Genomic DNA, 13305 nt, shown 5'->3' with positions numbered 1-13305 from the left:
CGCTGCCTCACTCCCTCGCCCCACTCTCACTCTCCCTCACTCTCTTGCCCCACTCTCACTCTCCCTCACTCTCTCGCCCCACTCTCACTCTCCCTCACTCGCTCGCCTCACACTCACTCCCTCGCCCCACTCTCACTCTCTCGCCCCACTCTCAATCTCCCTCACTCCCTCGCCTCACTCTCACTCTCCCTCACTCTGCCTCACTCTCACTCTCCCTCACTCTCTGGCCCCACTCTCACTCTGCCTCACTCCCTCGCCCCACTCTCACTCTCCCTCACTCTGCCTCACTCTCACTCGCCCTCACTTTCTGGCCCCACTCTCACTCTGCCTCACTCCCTCGCCCCACTCTCACTCCCTCGCCCCACTCTCACTCTCCCTCACTCCCTCGCCACAATCTCACTCTGCCTCACTCTCTCGCCCCACTCTCACTCTCTCGCCCCACTCTCACTCTCCCTCACTCCCTCACCCCACTCTCACTCTCCCTCACTCCCTCGCCCCACTCTCACTCTCCCTCACTCCCTCGCCCCACTCTCACTCTCCCTCACTCCCTCGCCCCACTCTCACTCTCCCTCACTCCCTCGCCCCACTCTCACTCTCCCTCACTCTCTCGCCCCACTCTCACTCTCCCTCACTTTCTCGCCCCACTCTCACTCTCCCTCACTCCCTCGCCCCACTCTCACTCTCCCTCACTCCCTCGCCCCACTCTCACTCTCCCTCACTTTCTCGCCCCACTCTCACTCTCCCTCACTCCCTCGCCCCACTCTCACTCTCCCTCACTCCTTCGCCCCACTCTCGCTCTCGCTCACTCCCTCGCCCCGCTCTCACTCTCCCTCACTCCCTCGCCCCACTCTCACTCTCCCTCACTCTCTCGCCCCACTCTCACTCTCCCTCACTTTCTCGCCCCACTCTCACTCTCCCTCACTCCCTCGCCCCATTCTCACTCTCCCTCACTCTCTCGCCCCACTCTCACTCTCCCTCACTTTCTCGCCCCACTCTCACTCTGCCTCACTCCCTCGCCCCACTCTCACTCTGCCTCACTCTCTCGCCCCACTCTCATTCCCTCGCCCCACTCTCTCTCTCCCTCACTCCCTCGCCCCACTCTCACTCTCCCTCACTCCCTCGCCCCACTCTCACTCTCCCGCCCCACTCTCACTCTGCCTCACTCCCTCGCCCCACTCTCACTCTCCCTCACTCCCTCACCCCACTCTCACTCTCCCTCACTCCCTCGCCCCACTCTCACTCTCTCGCCCCACTCTCACTCTCCCTCACTCCCTCGCCCCACTCTCACTCTCCCTCACTCTGCCTCACTCTCACTCTCCCTCACTCTGCCTCACTCTGCCCTCACTCCCTCGCCCCTCTCTCACTCTCCCTCACTCTCTCGCCCCACTCTCACTCTCCCTCACTCTGCCTCACTCTCACTCTCCCTCACTCTGCCTCACTCTCAATCTCCCTCACTCTCTCGCCCCACTCTCACTCTCCCTCACTCTGCCTCACTCTCACTCTCCCTCACTCTGCCTCACTCTCACTCTCCCTCACTCTCTCGCCCCACTCTCAATCTCCCTCACACTCTCGCCCCACTCTCACTCTGCCTCATTCTCTCGCCCCACTCTCACTCTGCCTCACTCTCTCGCCCCACTCTCACTCTCCCTCACTCACTCTCCCTCACTCTCACTCTCCCTCACTCACTCTCCCTCACTCTGCCTCACTCTCACTCTCCCTCACTCTCACTCTCCCTCACTCCCTTGCCCCACTCTCACTCTCCCTCACTCCCTCGCCCCACTCTCACTCTCCCTCACTCCCTCGCCCCACTCTCACTCTCCCTCACTCTCTGGCCCCACTCTCACTCTCTCGCCCCACTCTCACGCTGCCTCACTCCCTCGCCCCACTCTCACTCTCCCTCACTCTCTTGCCCCACTCTCACTCTCCCTCACTCTCTCGCCCCACTCTCACTCTCCCTCACTCCCTCGCCTCACTCTCACTCCCTCGCCCCACTCTCACACTCTCGCCCCACTCTCACTCTCCCTCACTCCCTCGCCTCACTCTCACTCTCCCTCACTCTGCCTCACTCTCACTCTCCCTCACTCTCTGGCCCCACTCTCACTCTGCCTCACTCCCTCGCCCCACTCTCACTCTCCCTCACTCTGCCTCACTCTCACTCTCCCTCACTCTCTGGCCCCACTCTCACTCTGCCTCACTCCCTCGCCCCACTCTCACTCCCTCGCCCCACTCTCACTCTCCCTCACTCCCTCGCCCCAATCTCACTCTGCCTCACTCTCTCGCCCCACTCTCACTCTCTCGCCCCACTCTCACTCTCCCTCACTCCCTCGCCCCACTCTCACTCTCCCTCACTCCCTCGCCCCACTCTCACTCTCCCTCACTCCCTCGCCCCACTCTCACTCCCTCGCCCCACTCTCACTCTCGCTCACTCCCTCGCCCCAATCTCACTCTCCCTCACTCCCTCGCCCCACTCTCCTCTCTCGCCTCACTCTCACTCTCCCTCACTCCCTCGCCCCACTCTCACTCTCCCTCACTTTCTCGCCCCACTCTCACTCTCCCTCACTCCCTCGCCCCACTCTCACTCTCCCTCACTCCCTCGCCCCACTCTCACTCTCCCTCACTTTCTCGCCCCACTCTCACTCTCCCTCACTCCCTTGCCCGACTCTCACTCTCCCTCACTCCCTCGCCCCACTCTCGCTCTCCCTCACTCCCTCGCCCCACTCTCACTCTCCCTCACTCTCTCGCCCCACTCTCACTCTCCCTCACTCTCTCGCCCCACTCTCACTCTCCCTCACTTTCTCGCCCCACTCTCACTCTGCCTCACTCCCTCGCCCCACTCTCACTCTGCCTCACTCTCTCGCCCCACTCTCACTCCCTCGCCCCACTCTCTCTCTCCCTCACTCCCTCGCCCCACTCTCACTCCCCCTCACTCCCTCGCCCCACTCTCACTCTCCCGCCCCACTCTCACTCTGCCTCACTCCCTCGCCCCACTCTCACTCTCCCTCACTCCCTCACCCCACTCTCACTCTCCCTCACTCCCTCGCTCTACACTCACTCCCTCGCCCCACTCTCACTCTGCCTCACTCCCTCGCCCCACTCTCACTCTCTTGCCCCACTCTCACTCTACCTCACTCCCTCGCCACACTCTCACTCTCCCTCACTCCCTCACCCCAATCTCACTCTCCCTCACTCCCTCGCCCCACTCTCACTCTCTCGCCCCACTCTCACTCTCCCTCACTCCCTCACCCCAATCTCACTCTCCCTCACTCACTCGCCCCACTCTCACTCTCTCGCCCCACTCTCACTCTGCCTCACTCCCTCGCCCCACTCTCACTCTCCCTCACTCCCTCACCCCAATCTCACTCTCCCTCACTCCCTCGCCCCACTCTCACTCCCTCGCCCCACTCTCACTCTCCCTCACTCCCTCACCCCAATCTCACTCTCCCTCACTCCCTCGCCCCACTCTCACTCTCTCGCCCCACTCTCACTCTGCCTCACTCCCTCGCCCCACTCTCACTCTCCCTCACTCTGCCTCACTCTCACTCTCCCTCACTCTCTGGCCCCAATCTCACTCTGCCTCACTATCTCGCCCCACTCTCCCTCTCTCGCCCCACTCTCACTCTCCCTCACTCCCTCGCCCCACTCACACTCTCCCTCACTCCCTCGCCCCACTCTCACTCTCTCTCACTCCCTCGCCCCACTCTCACTCCCTCGCCCCATCTCTCACTCTCCCTCACTCTCTCGCCCCACTCTCACTCTCCCTCACTCCCTCGCCCCACTCTCCTCTCTCGCCCCACTCTCACTCTCCCTCACTCCCTCGCCCCATTCTCTCTCTCCCTCACTTTCTCGCCCCACTCTCACTCTCCCTCACTCCCTCGCCCCACTCTCACTCTCCCTCACTCCCTCGCCCCACTCTCGCTCTGCCTCACTCCCTCGCCCCACTCTCACTCTGCCTCACTCTCTCGCCCCACTCTCCCTCTCCCTCACTCCCTCGCCCCACTCTCACTCTGCCTCACTCTCTCGCCCCACTCTCACACTCCCTCACTCCCTCGCCTCCCTCTCACTCTGCCTCACTCTCTCGCCCCACTCTCACTCCCTCGCCCCACTCTCTCTCTCCCTCAGACCCTCGCCCCACTCTCACTCTCCCTCACTCCCTCACCCCACTCTCACTCTCCCTCACTCCCTCGCCCCACTCTCACTCTCTCGCCCCACTCTCACTCTGCCTCAATCCCTCGCCCCACTCTCACTCTCCCTCACTCCCTCGCCCCACTCTCACTCTCCCTCACTCCCTCGCCCCACTCTCACTCTCTCGCCCCACTCTCACTCTCCCTCACTCCCTTGCCCCACTCTCACTCTGCATCACTCTCTCGCCCCACTCTCACTCCCTCGCCCACTCTCTCTCTCCCTCACTCCCTCACCCCACTCTCACTCTGCCTCACTCCCTCGCCCCACTCTCACTCTGCCTCACTCCCTCGCCCCACTCTCACTCTCCCTCACTTCCTCGCCCCACTCTCACTCTCTCGTCTCACTCTCCCTCACTCTCTTGCCCCACTCTCACTCTGCCTCACTCCCTCGCCCCACTCTCACTCTCCCTCACTCCCTCGCCCCACTCTCACTCTCCCTCACTCCCTCGCCCCACTCTCACTCTCTCGCCCCACTCTCACTCGCACTCACTCACTCGCACCACTCTCACTCTGCCTCACTCTCTCGCCCCGCACTCACTCCCTCGCCCCACTCTCACTCTCCCTCACTCCCTCGCCCCACTCTCACTCTCTCGCCCCACTCTCACTCTCCCTCACTCTCTTGCCCCACTCTCACTCTGCCTCACTCTCTCGCCCCACTCTCACTCCCTCGCCCACTCTCTCTCTCCCTCACTCCCTCGCCCCACTCTCACTCTGCCTCACTCCCTCGCCCCACTCTCACTCTGCCTCACTCCCTCGCCCCACTCTCACTCTCCCTCACTTCCTCGCCCCACTCTCACTCTCTCGTCTCACTCTCCCTCACTCCCTCGCCCCACTCTCACTCTCCCTCACTCCCTCGCCCCACTCTCACTCTGCCTCACTCCCTCGCCCCACTCTCACTCTGCCTCACTCCCTCGCCCCACTCTCACTCTCCCTCACTTCCTCGCCCCACTCTCACTCTCTCGTCTCACTCTCCCTCACTCTCTCGCCCCACTCTCACTCTGCCTCACTCCCTCGCCCCACTCTCACTCTCCCTCACTCCCTCGCCCCACTCTCACTCTCCCTCACTCCCTCGCCCCACTCTCACTCTCTCGCCCCACTCTCACTCTCACTCACTCACTCGCACCACTCTGACTCTGCCTCACTCCCTCGCCCCACTCTCACTCTGCCTCACTCCCTCGCCCCACTCTCACTCTCCCTCACTTCCTCGCCCCACTCTCACTCTCTCGTCTCACTCTCACTCTCCCTCACTCCCTTGCCCCACTCTCACTCTGCCTCACTCTCTCGCCCCACTCTCACTCTCTCGCCCCACTCTCACTCTCACTCACTCACTCGCACCACTCTGACTCTGCCTCACTCCCTCGCCCCACTCTCACTCTGCCTCACTCCCTCGCCCCACTCTCACTCTCCCTCACTCCCTCGCCCCACTCTCACTCTCTCGCCCCACTCTCACTCTCCCTCACTCCCTTGCCCCACTCTCACTCTGCCTCACTCTCTCGCCCCACTCTCACACCCTCGCCCACTCTCTCTCTCCCTCACTCCCTCGCCCCACTCTCACTCTGCCTCACTCCCTCGCCCCACTCTCACTCTGCCTCACTCCCTCGCCCCACTCTCACTCTCCCTCACTTCCTCGCCCCACTCTCACTCTCTCGTCTCACTCTCCCTCACTCCCTCGCCCCACTCTCACTCTCCCTCACTCCCTCGCCCCACTCTCACTCTGCCTCACTCCCTCGCCCCACTCTCACTCTGCCTCACTCCCTCGCCCCACTCTCACTCTCCCTCACTTCCTCGCCCCACTCTCACTCTCTCGTCTCACTCTCCCTCACTCTCTCGCCCCACTCTCACTCTGCCTCACTCCCTCGCCCCACTCTCACTCTCCCTCACTCCCTCGCCCCACGCTCACTCTCCCTCACTCCCTCGCCCCACTCTCACTCTCTCGCCCCACTCTCACTCTCACTCACTCACTCGCACCACTCTCACTCTGCCTCACTCTCTCGCCCCGCACTCACTCCCTCGCCCCACTCTCTCTCTCCCTCACTCCCTCGCCCCACTCTGACTCTGCCTCACTCCCTCGCCCCACTCTCACTCTGCCTCACTCCCTCGCCCCACTCTCACTCTCCCTCACTTCCTCGCCCCACTCTCACTCTCTCGTCTCACTCTCCCTCACTCCCTCGCCCCACTCTCACTCTCCCTCACTCCCTCGCCCCACTCTCACTCTCTCGCCCCACTCTCACTCTCCCTCACTCCCTTGCCCCACTCTCACTCTGCCTCACTCTCTCGCCCCACTCTCACTCCCTCGCCCACTCTCTCTCTCCCTCACTCCCTCACCCCACTCTCACTCTGCCTCACTCCCTCGCCCCACTCTCACTCTGCCTCACTCCCTCGCCCCACTCTCACTCTCCCTCACTTCCTCGCCCCACTCTCACTCTCTCGTCTCACTCTCCCTCACTCTCTTGCCCCACTCTCACTCTGCCTCACTCCCTCGCCCCACTCTCACTCTCCCTCACTCCCTCGCCCCACTCTCACTCTCCCTCACTCCCTCGCCCCACTCTCACTCTCTCGCCCCACTCTCACTCGCACTCACTCACTCGCACCACTCTCACTCTGCCTCACTCTCTCGCCCCGCACTCACTCCCTCGCCCCACTCTCACTCTCCCTCACTCCCTCGCCCCACTCTCACTCTCTCGCCCCACTCTCACTCTCCCTCACTCCCTTGCCCCACTCTCACTCTGCCTCACTCTCTCGCCCCACTCTCACTCCCTAGCCCACTCTCTCTCTCCCTCACTCCCTCGCCCCACTCTCACTCTGCCTCACTCCCTCGCCCCACTCTCACTCTGCCTCACTCCCTCGCCCCACTCTCACTCTCCCTCACTTCCTCGCCCCACTCTCACTCTCTCGTCTCACTCTCCCTCACTCCCTCGCCCCACTCTCACTCTCCCTCACTCCCTCGCCCCACTCTCACTCTGCCTCACTCCCTCGCCCCACTCTCACTCTGCCTCACTCCCTCGCCCCACTCTCACTCTCCCTCACTTCCTCGCCCCACTCTCACTCTCTCGTCTCACTCTCCCTCACTCTCTCGCCCCACTCTGACTCTGCCTCACTCCCTCGCCCCACTCTCACTCTCCCTCACTCCCTCGCCCCACTCTCACTCTCCCTCACTCCCTCGCCCCACTCTCACACTCTCGCCCCACTCTCACTCTCACTCACTCACTCGCACCACTCTGACTCTGCCTCACTCCCTCGCCCCACTCTCACTCTGCCTCACTCCCTCGCCCCACTCTCACTCTCCCTCACTTCCTCGCCCCACTCTCACTCTCTCGTCTCACTCTCACTCTCCCTCACTCCCTTGCCCCACTCTCACTCTGCCTCACTCTCTCGCCCCGCACTCACTCCCTCGCCCCACTCTCACTCTCCCTCACTCCCTCGCCCCACTCTCACTCTCTCGCCCCACTCTCACTCTCCCTCACTCCCTTGCCCCACTCTCACTCTGCCTCACTCTCTCGCCCCACTCTCACACCCTCGCCCACTCTCTCTCTCCCTCACTCCCTCGCCCCACTCTCACTCTGCCTCACTCCCTCGCCCCACTCTCACTCTGCCTCAATCCCTCGCCCCACTCTCACTCTCCCTCACTTCCTCGCCCCACTCTCACTCTCTCGTCTCACTCTCCCTCACTCCCTCGCCCCACTCTCACTCTCCCTCACTCCCTCGCCCCACTCTCACTCTGCCTCACTCCCTCGCCCCACTCTCACTCTCCCTCACTCCCTCGCCCCACTCTCACTCTCCCTCACTCCCTCGCCCCACTCTCACTCTCTCGCCCCACTCTCACTCTCACTCACTCACTCGCACCACTCTCACTCTGCCTCACTCTCTCGCCCCGCACTCACTCCCTCGCCCCACTCTCTCTCTCCCTCACTCCCTCGCCCCACTCTGACTCTGCCTCACTCCCTCGCCCCACTCTCACTCTGCCTCACTCCCTCGCCCCACTCTCACTCTCCCTCACTTCCTCGCCCCACTCTCACTCTCTCGTCTCACTCTCCCTCACTCCCTCGCCCCACTCTCACTCTCCCGCACTCCCTCGCCCCACTCTCACTCTCTCGCCCCACTCTCCCTCACGCCCTCGCCCCACTCTCACTCTCTCGCCCCACTCTCACTCTCCCTCACTCCCTTGTCCCACTCTCACTCTCCCTCACTCCCTCGCCCCACTCTCACTCTCCCTCACTCCCTCACCCCACTCTCACTCTCCCTCAATCCCTCACCCCACTCTCACTCTGCCTCACTCCCTCGCCCCACTCTCACTCTCCCTTACTCCCTTGCCCCACTCTCACTCTCCCTCACTCCCTCGCCCACTCTCACTCTCCCTCAATCCCTCGCCCCACTCTCACTCTGCCTCACTCCCTCGCCCCACTCTCACTCTCCCTCACTCCCTCGTCCCACTCTCACTCTCCCTCACTCCCTCGCCCCACTCTCACTCTGCCTCACTCCCTCGCCCCACTCTCACTCTCCCTCACTCCCTCGCCCCACTCTCACTCTCACTCACTCCCTCGCCCCACTCTCACTCTGCCTCACTCCCTCGCCCCACTCTCACTCTCCCTCACTCCCTCGCCCCACTCTCACTCTCCCTCACTCCCTCGCCCCACTCTCACTCTGCCTCACTCTCTCGCCCCACTCTCACTCTCCCTCACTCCCTCGCCCCACTCACTCTGCCTCACTCCCTCGCCCCACTCTCACTCTCCCTCACTCCCTTGCCCCACTCTCACTCTCCCTCACTCCCACGCCCCACTCTCACTCTCCCTCACTCCCTTGCCCCACTCTCACTCTCCCTCACTCCCTCGCCCCACTCTCACTCTCCCTCACTCCCTTGCCCCACTCTCACTCTCCCTCACTCCCTCGCCCCACTCTCACTCTGCCTCACTCTCTCGCCCCACTCTCACACTCCCTCACTCCCTCGCCCCACTCTCACTCTGCCTCACTCTCTCGCCCCACTCTCACTCCCTCGCCCCACTCTCTCTCTCCCTCAGACCCTCGCCCCACTCTCACTCTCCCTCACTCCCTCACCCCACTCTCACTCTCCCTCACTCCCTCGCCCCACTCTCACTCTCTCGCCCCACTCTCACTCTGCCTCAATCCCTCGCCCCACTCTCACTCTCCCTCACTCCCTCGCCCCACTCTCACTCTCCCTCACTCCCTCGCCCCACTCTCACTCTCTCGCCCCACTCTCACTCTCCCTCACTCCCTTGCCCCACTCTCACTCTGCCTCACTCTCTCGCCCCACTCTCACTCCCTCGCCCACTCTCTCTCTCCCTCACTCCCTCACCCCACTCTCACTCTGCCTCACTCCCTCGCCCCACTCTCACTCTGCCTCACTCCCTCGCCCCACTCTCACTCTCCCTCACTTCCTCGCCCCACTCTCACTCTCTCGTCTCACTCTCCCTCACTCTCTTGCCCCACTCTCACTCTGCCTCACTCCCTCGCCCCACTCTCACTCTCCCTCACTCCCTCGCCCCACTCTCACTCTCCCTCACTCCCTCGCCCCACTCTCACTCTCTCGCCCCACTCTCACTCGCACTCACTCACTCGCACCACTCTCACTCTGCCTCACTCTCTCGCCCCGCACTCACTCCCTCGCCCCACTCTCACTCTCCCTCACTCCCTCGCCCCACTCTCACTCTCTCGCCCCACTCTCACTCTCCCTCACTCCCTTGCCCCACTCTCACTCTGCCTCACTCTCTCGCCCCACTCTCACTCCCTCGCCCACTCTCTCTCTCCCTCACTCCCTCGCCCCACTCTCACTCTGCCTCACTCCCTCGCCCCACTCTCACTCTGCCTCACTCCCTCGCCCCACTCTCACTCTCCCTCACTTCCTCGCCCCACTCTCACTCTCTCGTCTCACTCTCCCTCACTCCCTCGCCCCACTCTCACTCTCCCTCACTCCCTCGCCCCACTCTCACTCTGCCTCACTCCCTCGCCCCACTCTCACTCTGCCTCACTCCCTCGCCCCACTCTCACTCTCCCTCACTTCCTCGCCCCACTCTCACTCTCTCGTCTCACTCTCCCTCACTCTCTCGCCCCACTCTCACTCTGCCTCACTCTCTCGCCCCACTCTCACTCTCCCTCACTCCCTCGCCCCACTCTCACTCTCCCTCACTCCCTCGCCCCACTCTCACTCTCTCGCCCCACTCTCACTCTCACTCTCTCGCACCACTCTCACTCTGCCTCACTCTCTCGCCTCGCACTCACTCCCTCGCCCCACTCTGACTCTGCCTCACTCCCTCGCCCCACTCTCACTCTGCCTCACTCCCTCGCCCCACTCTCACTCTCCCTCACTTCCTCGCCCCACTCTCACTCTCTCGTCTCACTCTCCCTCACTCCCTCGCCCCACTCCCACTCTCCCGCACTCCCTCGCCCCACTCTCACTCTCTCGCCCCACTCTCACTCTCCCTCACGCCCTCGCCCCACTCTCACTCTCTCGCCCCACTCTCACTCTCCCTCACTCCCTTGTCCCACTCTCACTCTCCCTCACTCCCTCGCCCCACTCTCACTCTCCCTCACTCCCTCACCCCACTCTCACTCTCCCTCAATCCCTCACCCCACTCTCACTCTGCCTCACTCCCTCGCCCCACTCTCACTCTCCCTTACTCCCTTGCCCCACTCTCACTCTCCCTCACTCCCTCGCCCACTCTCACTCTCCCTCAATCCCTCGCCCCACTCTCACTCTGCCTCACTCCCTCGCCCCACTCTCACTCTCCCTCACTCCCTCGTCCCACTCTCACTCTCCCTCACTCCCTCGCCCCACTCTCACTCTGCCTCACTCCCTCGCCCCACTCTCACTCTCCCTCACTCCCTCGCCCCACTCTCACTCTCACTCACTCCCTCGCCCCACTCTCACTCTGCCTCACTCCCTCGCCCCACTCTCACTCTCCCTCACTCCCTCGCCCCACTCTCACTCTCCCTCACTCCCTCGCCCCACTCTCACTCTGCCTCACTCTCTCGCCCCACTCTCACTCTCCCTCACTCCCTCGCCCCACTCACTCTGCCTCACTCCCTCGCCCCACTCTCACTCTCCCTCACTCCCTTGCCCCACTCTCACTCTCCCTCACTCCCACGCCCCACTCTCACTCTCCCTCACTCCCTTGCCCCACTCTCACTCTCCCTCACTCCCTCGCCCCACTCTCACTCTCCCTCACTCCCTTGCCCCACTCTCACTCTCCCTCACTCCCTCGCCCCACTCTCACTCTCCCTCACTCCCTCGCCCCACTCTCACTCTCTCTCACTCCCTCGCCCCACTCTCACTCTGCCTCACTCTCTCGCCCCACTCTCACTCTCCCTCACTCTCTCGCCCCACTCTCACTCTCCCTCACTCCCTCGCCCCACTCTCACTCTCCCTCACACTCTCGCCCCACTCTCACTCTGCCTCACTCCCTCGCCCCCTCTCACTCTCTCTCACTCCCTCGCCCCACTCTCACTCTGCCTCACTCCCTCGCCCCACTCTCACTCTCCCTCACTCCCTTGCCCCACTCTCACTCTCCCTCACTCCCTTGCCCCACTCTCACTCTCCCTCACTCCCTCGCCCCACTCTCACTCTCCCTCACTCCCTTGCCCCACTCTCACTCTGCCTCACTCCCTCACCCCACTCTCACTCTCCCTCAATCCCTCACCCCACTCTCACTCTGCCTCACTCCCTCGCCCCACTCTCACTCTCCCTTACTCCCTTGCCCCACTCTCACTCTCCCTCACTCCCTCGCCCACTCTCACTCTCCCTCACTCCCTCGCCCCACTCTCACTCTGCCTCACTCCCTCGCCCCACTCTCACTCTCCCTCACTCCCTCGTCCCACTCTCACTCTCCCTCACTCCCTCGCCCCACTCTCACTCTGCCTCACTCTCTCGCCCCACTCTCACTCTCCCTCACTCTCTCGCCCCACTCTCACTCTCCCTCACTCCCTCGCCCCACTCTCACTCTCCCTCACACTCTCGCCCCACTCTCACTCTGCCTCACTCCCTCGCCCCCTCTCACTCTCTCTCACTCCCTCGCCCCACTCTCACTCTGCCTCACTCCCTCGCCCCACTCTCACTCTCCCTCACTCCCTTGCCCCACTCTCACTCTCCCTCACACCCTTGCCCCACTCTCACTCTCCCTCACTCCCTCGCCCCACTCTCACTCTCCCTCACTCCCTTGCCCCACTCTCACTCTGCCTCAGTCCCTCGCCCCACTCTCACTCTCCCTCACTCCCTTGCCCCACTCTCACTCTCCCTCACTCCCTCGCCCCACTCTCACTCTCCCTCACTCCCTCGCCCCACTCTCACTCTGCCTCACTCTCTCGCCCCACTCTCACTCTCCCTCACTCCCTCGCCCCACTCTCACTCTGCCTCACTCTCTCGCCCCACTCACACTCTCCCTCACTCCCTCGCCCCACTCTCACTCTCCCTCACTCCCTCGCCCCACTCTCACTCTACCTCACTCTCTCGCCCCACTCTCACTCTCCCTCACTCCCTCGCCCCACTCTCACTCTCCCTCACTCTCTCGCCCCACTCTCACTCTCCCTCACTCCCTCGCCCCACTCTCACTCTCCCTCACTCCCTCGCCCCACTCTCACTCTGCCTCAATCCCTCGCCCCACTCTCACTCTCCCTCACTCCCTTGCCCCACTCTCACTCTCCCTCACTCCCTCGGCCCACTCTCACTCTCCCTCACTCCCTTGCCCCACTCTCACTCTCCCTCACTCCCTCGCCCCACTCTCACTCTGCCTCACTCTCTCGCCCCACTCTCACTCTCCCTCACTCCCTCGCCCCACTCTCACTCTTCCTCACTCCCTCGCCCCACTCTCACTCTCCCTCACTCCCTTGCCCCACTCTCACTCTCCCTCACTCCCTCGCCCCTCTCTCACTCTCCCTCACTCCCTTGCCCCACTCTCACTCTCCCTCACTCCCTCGCCCCACTCTCACTCTCCCTCACTCCCTCGCCCCACTCTCACTCTCTCTCACTCCCTCGCCCCACTCTCACTCTGCCTCACTCTCTCGCCCCACTCTCACTCTCCCTCACTCTCTCGCCCCACTCTCACTCTCCCTCACTCCATCGCCCCACTCTCACTCTCCCTCACTCTCTCGCCCCACTCTCACTCTGCCTCACTCC

The sequence above is a fragment of the Somniosus microcephalus genome, chromosome 12 (assembly GCF_052327205.1).
Source record: "Somniosus microcephalus isolate GS21.2 chromosome 12, FLI_Smic_1.0, whole genome shotgun sequence".
In the NCBI taxonomy this organism is placed as follows: domain Eukaryota; kingdom Metazoa; phylum Chordata; class Chondrichthyes; order Squaliformes; family Somniosidae; genus Somniosus; species Somniosus microcephalus.
The sequence above is the reverse complement of the archived record's forward strand: the minus strand, read 5'-3'. Positions refer to the sequence as shown.